The sequence below is a fragment of the Trichosurus vulpecula genome, chromosome 3 (genome assembly GCF_011100635.1).
Source record: "Trichosurus vulpecula isolate mTriVul1 chromosome 3, mTriVul1.pri, whole genome shotgun sequence".
Classification (NCBI taxonomy): domain Eukaryota; kingdom Metazoa; phylum Chordata; class Mammalia; order Diprotodontia; family Phalangeridae; genus Trichosurus; species Trichosurus vulpecula.
Window position 1 is genome coordinate 249,133,560 of NC_050575.1, and position 14,054 is coordinate 249,147,613.

Sequence of the window (14,054 nt, forward strand, 5' to 3'; positions counted from 1 at the left end):
AAATTTGTAGTAGACAGTCAAGTTTTGTGTATTTTTCCCAGCTCCATTCAATAGCACATGAATCAACTCAGCTCTACACTATCCTCTCTCCTTAACCCCCTTGTTCCCTTGTCCTATCACCTATCATGTCTTGCCAAATCTTAACATTGGATTACTTCCACTATCCTACTTCTCCACTTGTAGTCAAATTATATTAAATGGAGCTAGAAGAAATCACAAGACTCTTTTAGCTGGGTTATATGATCCCAATTGGACCCTCACTGAAGCAAGGTTACCTCAACTAGAATTAACCACTCTTTGGGGTGGCTCATCTATACAGTTCCAAATCCACCTGACTGTACTATAATCTACTTCCCATCTCTCCATCTTTTCTGAGAGAATTGCATGAGATTTCATCAATGCTTTGCTAAGATCTAGGCAAAGTATATAGATAACATTCCCCCAATCTTCTAGTCCTATTACCTCATCAGAATGGAAATGAACATGACCTGTTCATAAATAAGTCATGTTGTCTCTTGATGATTGACTTTTCCATTTCTAGATGTTCACTAATTATTATATTAGTAATATGTTCTAGAATTTTGCTAAGATTGAAGTCAAGCTTACCAGCTTTTAGTTTGCAGTCTTCATTATTTTTCTTGTTTTTGAAAATTGAGACATTTGCTCTAGTCATAGAGTATCTCCCTCTGTCTGGAGTGTGATTTGTGGCTCTTAACAGCCCCTTTCAAATTTGTAGCATTTGAAACTGACTTATGTGTTAACCAGATTGTCTATTACATTAGCCTATTAGCCTTACTGCTTCTAGCCATTACCCTGGCCAAGCCATGTATTTTACACCAAGGACTGACCCATTTTCGTTTTAGTAGGATAAACATAACTAAATATAGAAAATGATTTTTGGACATTGTAAATAGTAATTTGAAAGAGTAATAAACGTTTAGTCAGAATCCACACAGAGGAATAATATTGATAAAAAATTAACTTCCAGTTCAATAGAACTTGAGGGTTTACAGTGTACTTTCATCCAAACAATAACAGAAAGTCAACCAGCATTTCTAAAGTGTTTACTATGTGTCTGGTACTGTGCAAAGTGGCTGGAAAATAAATACAAGCAAAAAAGAAAGACAGCCCTAGCCTTCAAGGAGGTTACATTTTAATGGAAGAAGATAACGCATAAAAGAAAGCTGAAAATCTGGGGCTGGGGGAGAAGGGAGGTGGTAGTGAAGACATGAAAGTACCCAGGAAAAGGCATAGTGGAGGAAGGTCAGAGTGCAATATGAAGGTATGTCCTGGGCATCCACTTTAAAATGGATGTTCTTTTAGAAAAATAATGCAAATATCTCTCTCCCCATTTTGAAGATGATAAAACTATGGCTCAGCAAAATGAAGTGACTTTTGAGATGTATCCCACATACATCCTTCTAGCCTCCAGTCATACATTTTCAATAGCCATCAAGTTGACTTGGACACTTTATCTCAGTATTTTAGGAGTCAGCCTGGCGAAGTAGAAAGCATTGTGGATTTAGAGTTAGAATACATGGATTCAAATTTGGGTTCTGTTATTTACTGAGTGCACTTGGATATATTCCAACTCTTTTTAGCTTCAATTGCCTCTTTTATAAAATAGGGTGATTAGATAGCTTAAATTCCTGACTGACAACCTGTGCCTCAGCTTTTCTTTTTCCCAATCTGGAACATCCCCTCAGGGCCTAAGGATTTCTCATGGGAGAAGGAGGGAACCTTCAGGCTTGAGGCCACATGTGGCCCTCTAGGTCTTTATGTGCAGCCTTTTTGACTGAGTCCAAGTTTTACAAAACAAATCCTTTTACTAAGGGGATTTGTTCTGTGAAGTTTGGATTCAGTCAAAAGGCCACACCTGAGGACCTAGAGGGCCACATGTAGCCTCGAGGTGTCAGGTTCCCCACCCCTGCAGACTATTCTTGTGCTTCTGCCCCTTCACTCATTCATGAGTTCCTTTTGTTTGCTCCTTTTTGGGGAGGGCCACAGACAAGCTATTGTTTTTTTTTTTCTTTCCTGGTTCTGCTTCTAACTTTCTAGACTTTACCCAGCATGCTTTTCCCCAAACCCCTACTTTTCAGCTCCCTTTTATGTGTTATCATATAAGCAAGGGTTGTCTTTTTTTTTCCCTTTTTTTGTCTTGCTTTGAATTGCCAATATGTAGTATGGTTTCCAGCACATAGCAAGCTCTTAATAAATGTCTGTTGTCTGGCTGCTTTTGAGTGCCTACCTGCCTTTGAACCCTATGATCCTCTATCTTAAAGTAAACTTTCTCCTTAAACTTGTTCCTCTTCCAAATTTTTCTGTTTCTATTGATGGCACCACCATCTACTCATTTACCCAACTTCTCTCTCCTTTAATCCCACATTTAATCACTTCCCAACGATTTTTTATTCTACCTCCATAATAGCATATATTTTCTCTATCCTTTTACAAGTTCTCATTCCCTTCTTCCTGGACCTTTTACTTGGTCTCCCTGACTCCAACTTATCTCCTCTCTGGTTCATCCTTTTTATAGCTGCCAAAGTAATCTTCCAAATGCCCAGGTCTAACTATATTATTTCACTGCTCAAAAATATTAATAATTTCCTATTCTTTATATCACAGAACACAAATTTAGTCTGCAATTCAAGTTTCTCCACAATCTAACTCCAGCCTAACTTCCTAGCTTCATTTTCACTTCTCTCTTTCATGTCTTCCATAGGACAGCCAAACTGGACTGCTTCCTGTTTTCAACTTTTATGTTTTTGTCACCCATCTCTTTGTATTCATGCAGCTCATTCCCAATTATGGGAACAAACTCCCTCCTCATGCATTGTTGAAATCTCTCCTTTTTTTCAGAACTCAACTCTGGTACTCCATTTCCCCTGAAGCTTTCCCTCATCATAACATCTTAAAAGGATTTCTGCACCCTGAAATGTCTTTGTAATACTTTGGCTCAACATTTTTTTTGCCCTTATCAGGTTTTATCTTGTAGCCTATATAACGTATTTATGTATATGTCTCATCCCCTGCTAATTAGGTTGTAAACTCTTTGAGAACAAAGATTGGAATATTTTGGCATTTATTTATTCATTCAATTATTTCTTTATTTTTCCTCTTTAAAACATTAGGGGCTCTCAGGGCCTTGCAAATGGCAGGAAGAGAGTAAATGTGTGTTGTATTATGTGGAATTGAATTCCTGTAGGTGCTCCTGAAACCTCTATGTATGATTTGAACCAAGCCTTCTAGGTTACAGGTGAGATGGCCTCCATTACGTTGGTCAACTGGCATACTCCTGGCCTTTATTGGCTGTAGTTCTCAGATGGAACAGTTTCAAATGGTTAAATTTCACTGTATGGCTTTGGCTGAACTTGACATCACAGATTACTCCAGGTTTCTGCCTGAACCCCAGCCTCCTGTCAACCCAGTCTTCTGCATTGTAGATTCAATGAGGGACGACACACTCAAGTGCCATTTGGAGAACTTATGGACAGGGAGAAAACACATATGTGGGAGCCAAAAACCACCATTGTTAAACTGCCTTGAAGGAAATATGCCCTACCCCAGTCCCCCACATATCTACCTCCCCTTTTTCCTCATTAGGGTGCTAGATCATGGGTTCCTAGAATATCAGAAATAGAAGGGTCTTTAGAAATCATTGGCTCCAGTCCTTTCACTTCTTAAAGAAACTGAGGCCCTAACAGGAGATGTGAATTATTCAAGGTAACAATGATTGTAAATAGCAGAACAGGGATTCAAACCCACACTTTCTAACTACAAATCTAATTCTCTTTTCACTCTACCACTTGCGCATCTCGTATACATCAGCAAGGTTATTCTTAAAACACAGATTCAACCATGTCATTCTCCTACTCAAGAAACTTCAGTGGCTCCCTATTATGTCTAGGATAAAATGCAAATATCTCTATTTGTCATTTAAAGCTCTTTACAATTTGACTCTCTTTCTGGATATTTCCCATTACCCCTCCTCATACACTCTGTAGTTCATACAAAACTGCTTAATTAGCTGATCTGATCTATCACAGTGGGCATCTAGGTGGCACAAAGGATAGAGTGCCAGGACTGGGGTTAGGAGGGTTCATCTTCATGAGTTCAAATTTGGCCTTAGACCCGTTAATGTGGTTCCCCTCCTGACTGAATGGGGCAGCCACTGTTGTAATTTTTTGTCTTTCTACCTTCTGTACCTACAATAGCACAGTATCTTGTGTGTAGTAGGAGCTTAATAAATACTTCTTTGAATTATGCTGCCTTTCTTGTTAAATGTCATAGATTTAAGCTGGAAGGCATAGCAAAGGTCATCTAGCCTAATACCTTTCATTTTAGAGACCAAAAATCAGAATATTTATTCAATTTATGAATGTAACTTGTCATGCAAATAGTAAGTGGTAGAGGCAGGATTTGAACTCAGATCTACTAATTCAAAATTTTGGTACTCTTTCCACACAACTGTGTGGCTGGCTTACTGTCTCTGGTGTGGGTGGAAAAAAAAGGAGCAGTTTTGGGGGCACTAGTGGTGGCACCTGCTCCTTTTCCGCCTCCAGCTTCCGCTGATGTTTCCACCCCTGCTGTGCTAAAAAGGCCTGTTTGCTCTTGTTAATCACAGGGAAGACCTTAACTTGCCTTTTCAACTTCCCAGTTTTTAGTGCTCCCAGTTCCTTTCTCTACATGTGGCAGATGAGAAAAGAAGAGTAAGCCAAAATATAGGCCATCTTGGTGCTGACAGCAACACCCTCCCAACTCTCCCAATCCAGTGATTCTCCCCTCCCATCAACTTGTCAAAAGGATGTGTGTTTATAGTTTCTCCTTTTTAGTTTCTTCTTTCCTGTCAGTTTTCCCTAGAAAGTCCAGGAGATACTGGACTTAAATTTACATACGGTATTTATTTCTTTAACAGCTGTCACTACTATCACTTAGTTACAAACTCCTTCAATTAAAGAGACAGCAAACCTTCCATGGAACAAGATATGATCATAATATTTAGAGCTGGAAGGCACTTTGGAGACGTCTCATTCAGTTCCCTCAGTTTGAAGTCCAGACAAGAGAGTGAACTGTTCTGTGTCTCAAACTAGCAGCTGTACCTGACATATATCAGCCTTTACATAAAGACTTCAAGTACAGAGAAAACTACTAGCTCCTAGGCAAGGCATTCTACCTTTGAATAGCTTGAATTTGGAGGAAGAGTTTTCTTTAAGTCTCCTTTCACCTGTGCTTCTAATTCTGCATCTAGACGAAGCAGAACAATACTCAATCTTCTTCTGTGTGACAAACCAGCAAGTACTTTAATACTATTTCATGTTACCCCCTTTCAGTATTCTTTAGGCTAAATACCCCCAGTTCTTCTAAATGATATAAAGCAGGATCTGTTGATTCCTATTTGGTGTGAATTCTGTACCCAATCTATGCCATGAATGCTGAGAGAAATAATTATTAATAACCAATTACTAATATGAGGGGATTCAGGGTTTTTTTTTTTTCCCATTCCTATTTCCTTATCCAGGAAGCAGTCCCTGTAGGTCAAAGCAGCCTCTGAAGGACCAGGCTGATGATAAGATTAGATTAATATTCTCTTCAATCTTGGGTGGGATCTCACCCAACTGGTTCCCATTAAAAGGTACAGACCATCTTATCTAGCTGGAATTCTTGGTAACCCCACTATTGTTCTACTCTGGTAAGGTTGGGTGGAGAATAGATTCTTTTGTCTAGATTGCCTGAGGAAGGCATGGTCTGGGTAGAGATGAGTCTCTTTGTCCAAGAGTGACATAAAGTACCCAGCCCCTCATTAAAATAGGCCAACCTTCATTTTAATATTCATTCTCTCATTAATTCAGTGTTGATTTCCACCTTTGGAAACACCCACTCTTCGGAGGGTATTTAAGTCTCCAGCTTCCCCCAAGGGTCATCTTTAGTTTCCAAGAGTGCCACTGACCTAATTTTATTAATAATTTGTGGCCATAATTTAAAAATTGATTATTAATGACCCAGAAATTATTTCTCTTGGACTTTTCATTTATCACTGCACTCTCTAGCTTGTCAATATACTTTCCTAAATGGAGTCATCAGGAAAGATTGCAATACTCAATATGTGGACTGGTCAGAGCAGAAGCTACTGGAGCTATCACTTCCTTATTTTGAGACGTTATGTTTTTTTGTAATTCAATTTAAGGTTGCATTCACTTTCTTTGACTGTCATATCACACTCTTGACCCAAATTGAGCATTCAATCCTCTAAATTTCCCAGGTCTTTTTCATAAGAACTCATCTAGCAATATTTCTCCCATTTGCAGTTGTAAAACTGATTTTCTCAAACCAAGTGTAAGACTTTGCATTTATTCTCATTAACTTTCATCTTATTTGATTCAGTCCAATGTTCTAGCACTGTGGTTCTCAAACTTTTTGGTCTCAGGACCCCTTTAGTACTTACCTATTATTTTATTTATTTGTTTATTTTACATTTTATGTTCTGCACTATTTCCCTTCCTCTCTCCTTACCACACACTACAGAAGGTCACCATTTCACACACACACACACACACACACACACTCACTCACTCACAGATATACGTATGTAAAACCGTACTATACATACTTCTATTTGTCATTCTTTCTCTGGAGGTGGAGACAATGGTCAAAAGATATGAATAGTTAGTTTTCAGATAAAGAAATCAAAGCTATATATAGTCATATAAAATTCTCTAAATCATTATTGATTAGAGAAATGCAAATTAAAACAACTTTGAGATATCATTTTGCACCCATAAAACTGGCTAAAATGATAAAAGGGAAAATGAAAAATGTTGGAGGGGATGTGGCAAAATTGGGACATTAATACACTGTTGGTAGAATTGTGAACTTATCCAACCATTTTGGAAGGCAATTTGGAATTATACCCGAAGAATTATAAAACTGTGCGTATCTTTTGACTCAGCGATAGTACTATTGGGTCTGTTTCCTAAGGTGGTCAGGGAAAAAGGAAAAGAACGTATATGTTCTAATCTAAAATATTTGTAGCATCTCTCTTTGTGTTAGCAAAGAAGTGGAAATTGAGTGGATGATTATCAATTGGTGAATGACTAAACAAGTTGTTGTATATGACTTTACTGTGTGGTAAGAAATGATGAGCAGGTTCATTTTAGAAAAACATGGAAAGGCTTGTACTTAACTTATTGAGGATCCCTCAAATAACTTTAGTTACTATCACTACTTAACATGTCAAAATTAATGTCTTAGTATTATTATGAAAAATATTTTGAACAGGTCTTGAACAGGTCTCAGGAACCTCTAGGAACCTTATAGACACACTTTAAGAACTACTATTCTGGAATGGAAAGGTTTTTTTTTTTATCTTCTTAAATCTCAAGTCTGTCATCCAGTGCATTAGCTATTCCTCTCGCCTTGTGTCATTTGCAGTTTTGATAAGCCTTCCATCTATGCCATTATCTAGTTCATTGATAAAAATGTAAAACATTATAGTCTAAACACAGATCAATGTGGTGCTCCATGGGAGACATCAAAACAGCAATGATTACTCATTGGGTCTTACCACTCAACGTATACTGCCTCCACCAAATTGAACTATCATTTATCCCACATCTCTTCATATTTTCTACAAATTTTCAAATGCTTTCCTAAAACCTAGGTCAACTATATCTATGATTTCCCCCTGATCTAACGATCCTATCAAAAAACAGAAATGAGATGTGTCAGGCATGACCAATTCAGGATGATGTCACTGTTTCAATTTCTAGATATTTAGTAACTGTCCTTTTAATAGTACATATTATATTAATTAATACATGTAATGCATATAACTTTAATTAATACGTGTAATAGTTTCTCTAGGAAACTGCCCTTCTTACTGTTCTTATATAGCAATCCATTTCCTGCCTCTGTCCTTTTCAACTGGCTCTTTCCCATGTTAGGCATGCACTCCTACTCTCCTTTCACTAGAAACACTAGTTTTCTTAAAGGCTCAGTTCAAGCGTCATCTCCTATATATGGACTTTCTTGACTAACCCAGTTAAAAGTACTTCCCCCCCGCCCCAGTATCACCTTATATATACTTTGTATATATCAATCAATTCATAAGCACTTGTTAGGCACCTGCAATGTTCCAGGCACTGTGCTAAGTGCTGGGGATACAAAAAAAGGCAAAAGACAGTCCCACCCTCAAGGAGGATACAATTTAATAGGGGAGACAAAATCCAAACAAATATATACAAAGCAAGCTATGTACTGGATAAATAGGAAATAGTTAACAGAGGGAAGGCATTGAAATAAAGAGGTAATGGGGAAATGTTTTTGTAGAAGATGGGATTTTAGCTGGGATTTAAAGGAAGCCAGGGAGGTCAGTAGTCAGAGTGGAGGAGAGACAACATTCCAGACTTTGGGGACAGTCTGAGAGAATACCCAGAGCAGAGAGATGGAGCGGCTTATCTGTGGAACAGCCAAGAGGCCAGTGTGGCTAGATTGAAGAGTACATGGCAGGGAGTAAGGTGTAAGAAGACTGAAAAGGTAGGAGGGACCCAGATTATGAAGGATTCTTAATGTCAAACAGGTAATTTTGTATTTGCTCTAGGGGGCAATAGGGAGCCACTGGAGTTTCTTGAGTGAGTGTGGGGTGGGGGGAGGGGAAATAATATGATTTGACCTATGTTGTAGGAAAACTATTTTATTGGCTGGATTTAGAGTGGATTAGAGTGGAAAGAGATTTGCTGCAGACACACTAGCAGAAATAGTTCAGGTGTGAGGTGATGAGGGCTTGCTTCTTGAGTGCGTATTCCAGAGATGTTACAAAGGTGAAAACAACAGGCCTTGGCAAAGGTTTGGATATGGAGTTATAGTTTGATATACCTCTACTGGTATGAGAGGCATGATAACGTAGTAGCTAGAGAGCTGGAAGAGATCTGGGTTCAAGTTCTGCCGCTGATACATATTGGCTGTTTGACCCTGGGCCCCTCACTTGAGCTCTTGCTTCTCCAGGCAGCACTCTTATTCTGTAAGTTGCCAAGAAGGTGCTTACCTGCATTGGTAAAGGGAGTTGTCACCTGGGAGTTTGATATACCAATGAAATCACAAATATAACACCCTATCCCTATCCTACATTCTGATAAGTTTTCTTCCCTGGGTACACTATAAGTCTTTTAAGGACAGAGACTATTTAACATTTGTCTCTATATCCCGAAGCTTAGCATAGTAATTGCCTAATCAATCAATGCTTGTTGATGAATTGATTGGTAAATCTCTCAACCAAGATTAAAAAAAAAAAAAAACAAATCATACATAAACTAAAAAAAGGATGGAAAAATAACTTAATACCCTAAAGAAAATCTAATTCTTGTCCAATTGTCACAGCAACTGCCAACTCTATTATTAAGTGTGATTTTATATCTACTATATATAAAACTCTATTATTAAATGTGATTATAAATTATCAATGGCCTAGTAACCATATATACCACTTGACTTAGAATCATAGCTATGGGAAGCCCTTGTCCTTGTCTGGAGGGCTTACAACAGCACTCAGTTTTAACATGTCTCTGAAGTTTTCAAACGATTCTCCTGGATAAGGAAACTATCCTTACCATTAGCAATCTAATGGGATTTTTCTTGACATTTGGTGAAGAGGGAGCAGAAAAATATATTGCACATTGAGCTCTGGCTGGGCAAATGGGGAGCTTGAAGATCTGACAGATCTGCAGGTAACATAAGTCAGAAATCCCCCTTTAAAAGGTGAACTCTTAATTGTTCTGCATAAAGTCTGTTTTTCTAGTGATCCCAGCCTAGCCTCAAGTTCCTAATTATTTAAGAGAGAAATTTGGGGGAGCAATTGTGTTTGGAAAGAATCTTTACTATTTGTGAACACAGCCATTTTGACACATTGTTAAGATACCCCAGAGTTTTAGGATCAGGTCTGCTGAAATATTGCAGGCATCTTTTCCTCTAAGAAGAATACCAGCAAACAAACAGAATGAGGCAAGACTCTATTTATTCTGCTAAATCTGTTTACTGAATCCAAGGGAAAGATTAGAGTGCACACACACACACACAAAAAAATGGAATTTGGATCCTTTCTTATCCATATGGGCTTGTAGTGTTGGGGTGGGAAGGGTGGAATTCAGAAAGTCCTTTCATGAGCTGTTCAGTGAAGGGAATTTAGATCTTAAAAGAAAACAAAAAGATTCTGGCATAGATTTTGTTGCTCTTCAAAGGGGCCGAAAGGAAAACACTTCAAGTGGCAGCTCTATGTCTTTAATAATAGCTGAGATGTACATGGCAAAGTTTACAAAGCACTTGGTAAATAGGATTTTATTTAAGCCTCACAACAATTCCATGAGCTAAGTATCAGAGACATTAGTGTCTCCATTTTACAGATAATGAAAGTGAGTCACAGAGAGAGAAAATAATTTGCACAAGATAACAGAGCTAATCAATGGGAGAAGCAGGATTTGAACCTGGTTTTTCTTTATTCTGCATTCAGCACATTATCTACTTTTTATGCATTGTATTATGCTACATTATACCATATCACACATAGCTGCCTAGACCATTGGCAAAACCATAGCAAAAAGAGAAGTAGAAGGAGAAAGGAATAAGCATTTACATAGGGCCTGCTACATGCTAGGCACTACGCTAAGCATTTAACAAATACTATCTCATTGATCCTCACAAGAAACCTCTGAGGTAGGGTGTTATTATCATCCCTATTTTACAGTTGAGGAAACTGAGGCAGACACACATTAAGTGACTTCCCCATGGTCACATAGCTAGTAAGTGTCTGAAGCCAGATTTGAACTCGGGTCTTCCTGACCCCAGGCCCAGTGCTCTGTCTATTGTACCACCTACCTAACTCTTTACACAATGGCTTTTCTTATTTAAAAAAAAAAAAAACAAGATTTTCAAGAACTACAATCTCAAGATGAGCTAACGGTATAGCACGACAGCCTTGACATACCTTCCTAACTTGGTATTCAGAACAAGGAAGTTGTGAATTCTGCCATATAAAGTCCATGTCTATTTCCTGGTCTTCTGAGTCTGAGAAGTTTTCATTGTTGTTCGGTCATTCCAGGTTATTCCTGACCCCATTTGGGATGTTCTTGGTAAAGATACTGGAGTGATTTCCCATTTCCTTCTCCAGCTCATTTTACAGATGAGGAAACTGAAGGCAAATAGGATTAAATGACTTGCCCAGGGTCACACAGCTAATAAGTGTCTGAGGCTGGTTTTGAACTCATGAAGATGAGTCTTCCTGACTCCAAGCCCAACGCTCTCTATCCATTGTGCCACCTAGCTGCCCTCTGAGGAAGAGTAATTGACATTTCTATATAGACTTACAGTGTGCAAATCACCAATCATGTATATACCAATCACATGAGGTAGATGTTGTAACTGTTAACCCCACATTATAGGTGAGGCAACTGAGGTAAGGAGAAGAGAAATAATGGGCTCACGATTTCACAGGTGTTCAATGGACAAAGCCCTGGGATGGGAGGCAGAGGACCTGGGTCCCAGTACAGGCTCTGACATTTAAAATTTGTGTTATCTTGGTCAAGTCACTTAACTTTCTTCGGCCTTAGTTTTTCATTTGCAAAATGATAGAGGTGGATGAGATGGCCTCCATAGTCCCTTCCAATTCTAGGTCTATGATCCTATGACCTAGATATTGCCTTGACTGCTCCAGCTTTCTGAGAGAATTATTGAAAATGCTTCCCCCATTCAATGGAGAGCTCATAAGTATTTTCCCTAGACTTTTTGCTGTGGCATTCCCTGCCCCCCTGTTCCTTTCTGCAGTAAGGCCATTTTTATAAATCATATGAGCCATTCACCATTTTTCTCTTTAATTATGGTTAGCATCCTTTACCTTGTCTACCTTTATATGCTACAGTAACTTTTTTTGCTTCTCGCTCATCCCAACATTTCATTCTGAAAGAATCAGTCATGACCTAAGCCCCTTATTTTGCTTGGGCTAAACCTTGTCAGATATGTATAGCTGGAGGGGGATTACAGAAATACATAGTCTTCTCCAGAAGAGTGACTTTAAGTTTATGTGTGTACATGCCTCTGCTTCCCTCCTCCCCTCTCTTTTAACTCTTTCCCCCAAAGCAATCTCTTCTCCCCTCTCTTTTAACTCTTTCCCCCAAAGCAATCTCTTCTCAGTCTCCTCTCTCTCATTGTCCTCTGTCTCTGTCTCTCTCTCTGTCTCTGTCTCTCTCTCACCCCCTTTTTCTTCTCTGCTTCTGTCTGTTTCTATCTCTCTGCCTCTCACTCCTTATCTCCCTTTCCTTTTCTCCTTTCCTCCCTCAATAAACCTAAGGTTTCTCATCCTAATACCACAAAGTGGTTGACTCAGCCTTTCTTAAAAGGCATAAATTGAGTGCTTTGGAGAATGAGCAGCCCATGACTTCCCATGTAAGCATTTTGGAAAAAAACCATAATATCCAAGTTGTTTCCTTTTTGGTGAAGGGAAATGCTGCTGCTTTTCATGTTTTCATTCAACATTTACTGAATAGCAGCACTTGATTCAAGTACAGACACACTTAGTGGGTAGATATGTATACTCTGGCAGATCTATGACTCATCCAAGTGGATCTTCCTTCCTTTGGTATTGATTGCATCCTGTCCATAGCTTACCTTCCTGTGCCGGTCTTACCCATGATCTTATATACATCTCTCTTTTAAGGACAGACTTTTTAGAATACTTTGTCTTGGTCTTTTCATTGCAAGTATTACCGGAGCATGCACACTATCAAATTGTTTTCCCTTACTATGGCTACATAATGTCCCATTTTCTTCCCTGATCATATGTGTACTTAATTATTTTGTGCACACCTTGTGTGCAAACCATTATGGATAGCATGTTGCAGACTAGTTATACCCATGGTGCATGCATTTAAAAATGTTTTGCTACTACTTGTTTTATGTTGATGTTACTTCCCAATTGCTTACCTTTTCCAATACAGCCTTCCTTTGTACCAAATAAGTATAGTTAAACAAATCAACATAGTGTCCTTCTCTGTCACTGCCCACCTTATTCCACGACTGCATTCCAACATATTACTGATGAGAGATGTATCACCATCAGTCATTGGAAGTCATGATTGTGTATTGTTCTACATTTATCCTTTATTCTCTTTTGGGTCACCTATAACTTGGATTCTTGAGTGAGGTTAGCATTATATGATTTGAAGCAACAAAGTATCACTAGGAGACTCATATCATCTTAGCTTTAGTTCTGGAAGGGATCTTAGAGGCCATTAAGCCAGCATCCTCATTATATAAATGAGGAAATTGAGGCATAGCAAGGTTAAGTGGTTTGTTCAGGATCATATAGCTACTTACTAGCTGAGGCAGGACGTGAACTGGTCTTCCTGAATAGTGCAGTGCCCTATCCAGTATGCTACCCTACATCTCAGAGATATGTGAAAGATATGGGATTTTTGTATGTGTGGAACTTGGGATCATTAATGTTCCTGAACATCATTTTTTAATTCAGTTGTCCTATTTATGAAATAATGGTTGTTGGTACAAAACATTTAGCCACAGTATTTCAACCTGGAAGGGATCTTTGAGCTCATTTAGTACAATCCACTAATTTTATAGATTCAAACCCCAGGGAAAAGGGAAACAAAATTATTTATTCTGGACACAGGCAGCAACAGATTAGGATTTTAACCTATTATAACCTATCTTAACTCCATGACACCATGCCTTCCACCTAAGTACAGGATAAAGAAAGAGAACATATTCAAGGAAAGGTGAATGACACCTAGAAAAATGAGTTTCCCATGATGTTCAGTGCTCTATGAGTTTGGGGGGTTTGTCTAGAGTTTCGGGAAAGACTTTTAGAAAATTGTTGTCTTGAAGATACAGTGAAGGCTGCAGAAAAAATAAGAGATGACACATATTGTTCTCTAAAGTTTGCAATGCACTTGAAATTCATTATAGCATTTCATCCTCACATCAACCCTGTGGGGTATATACCATTATTATCCCCATTTTCCATGAAGAAGATGATACTCTGGGAGATTGAACCAGAG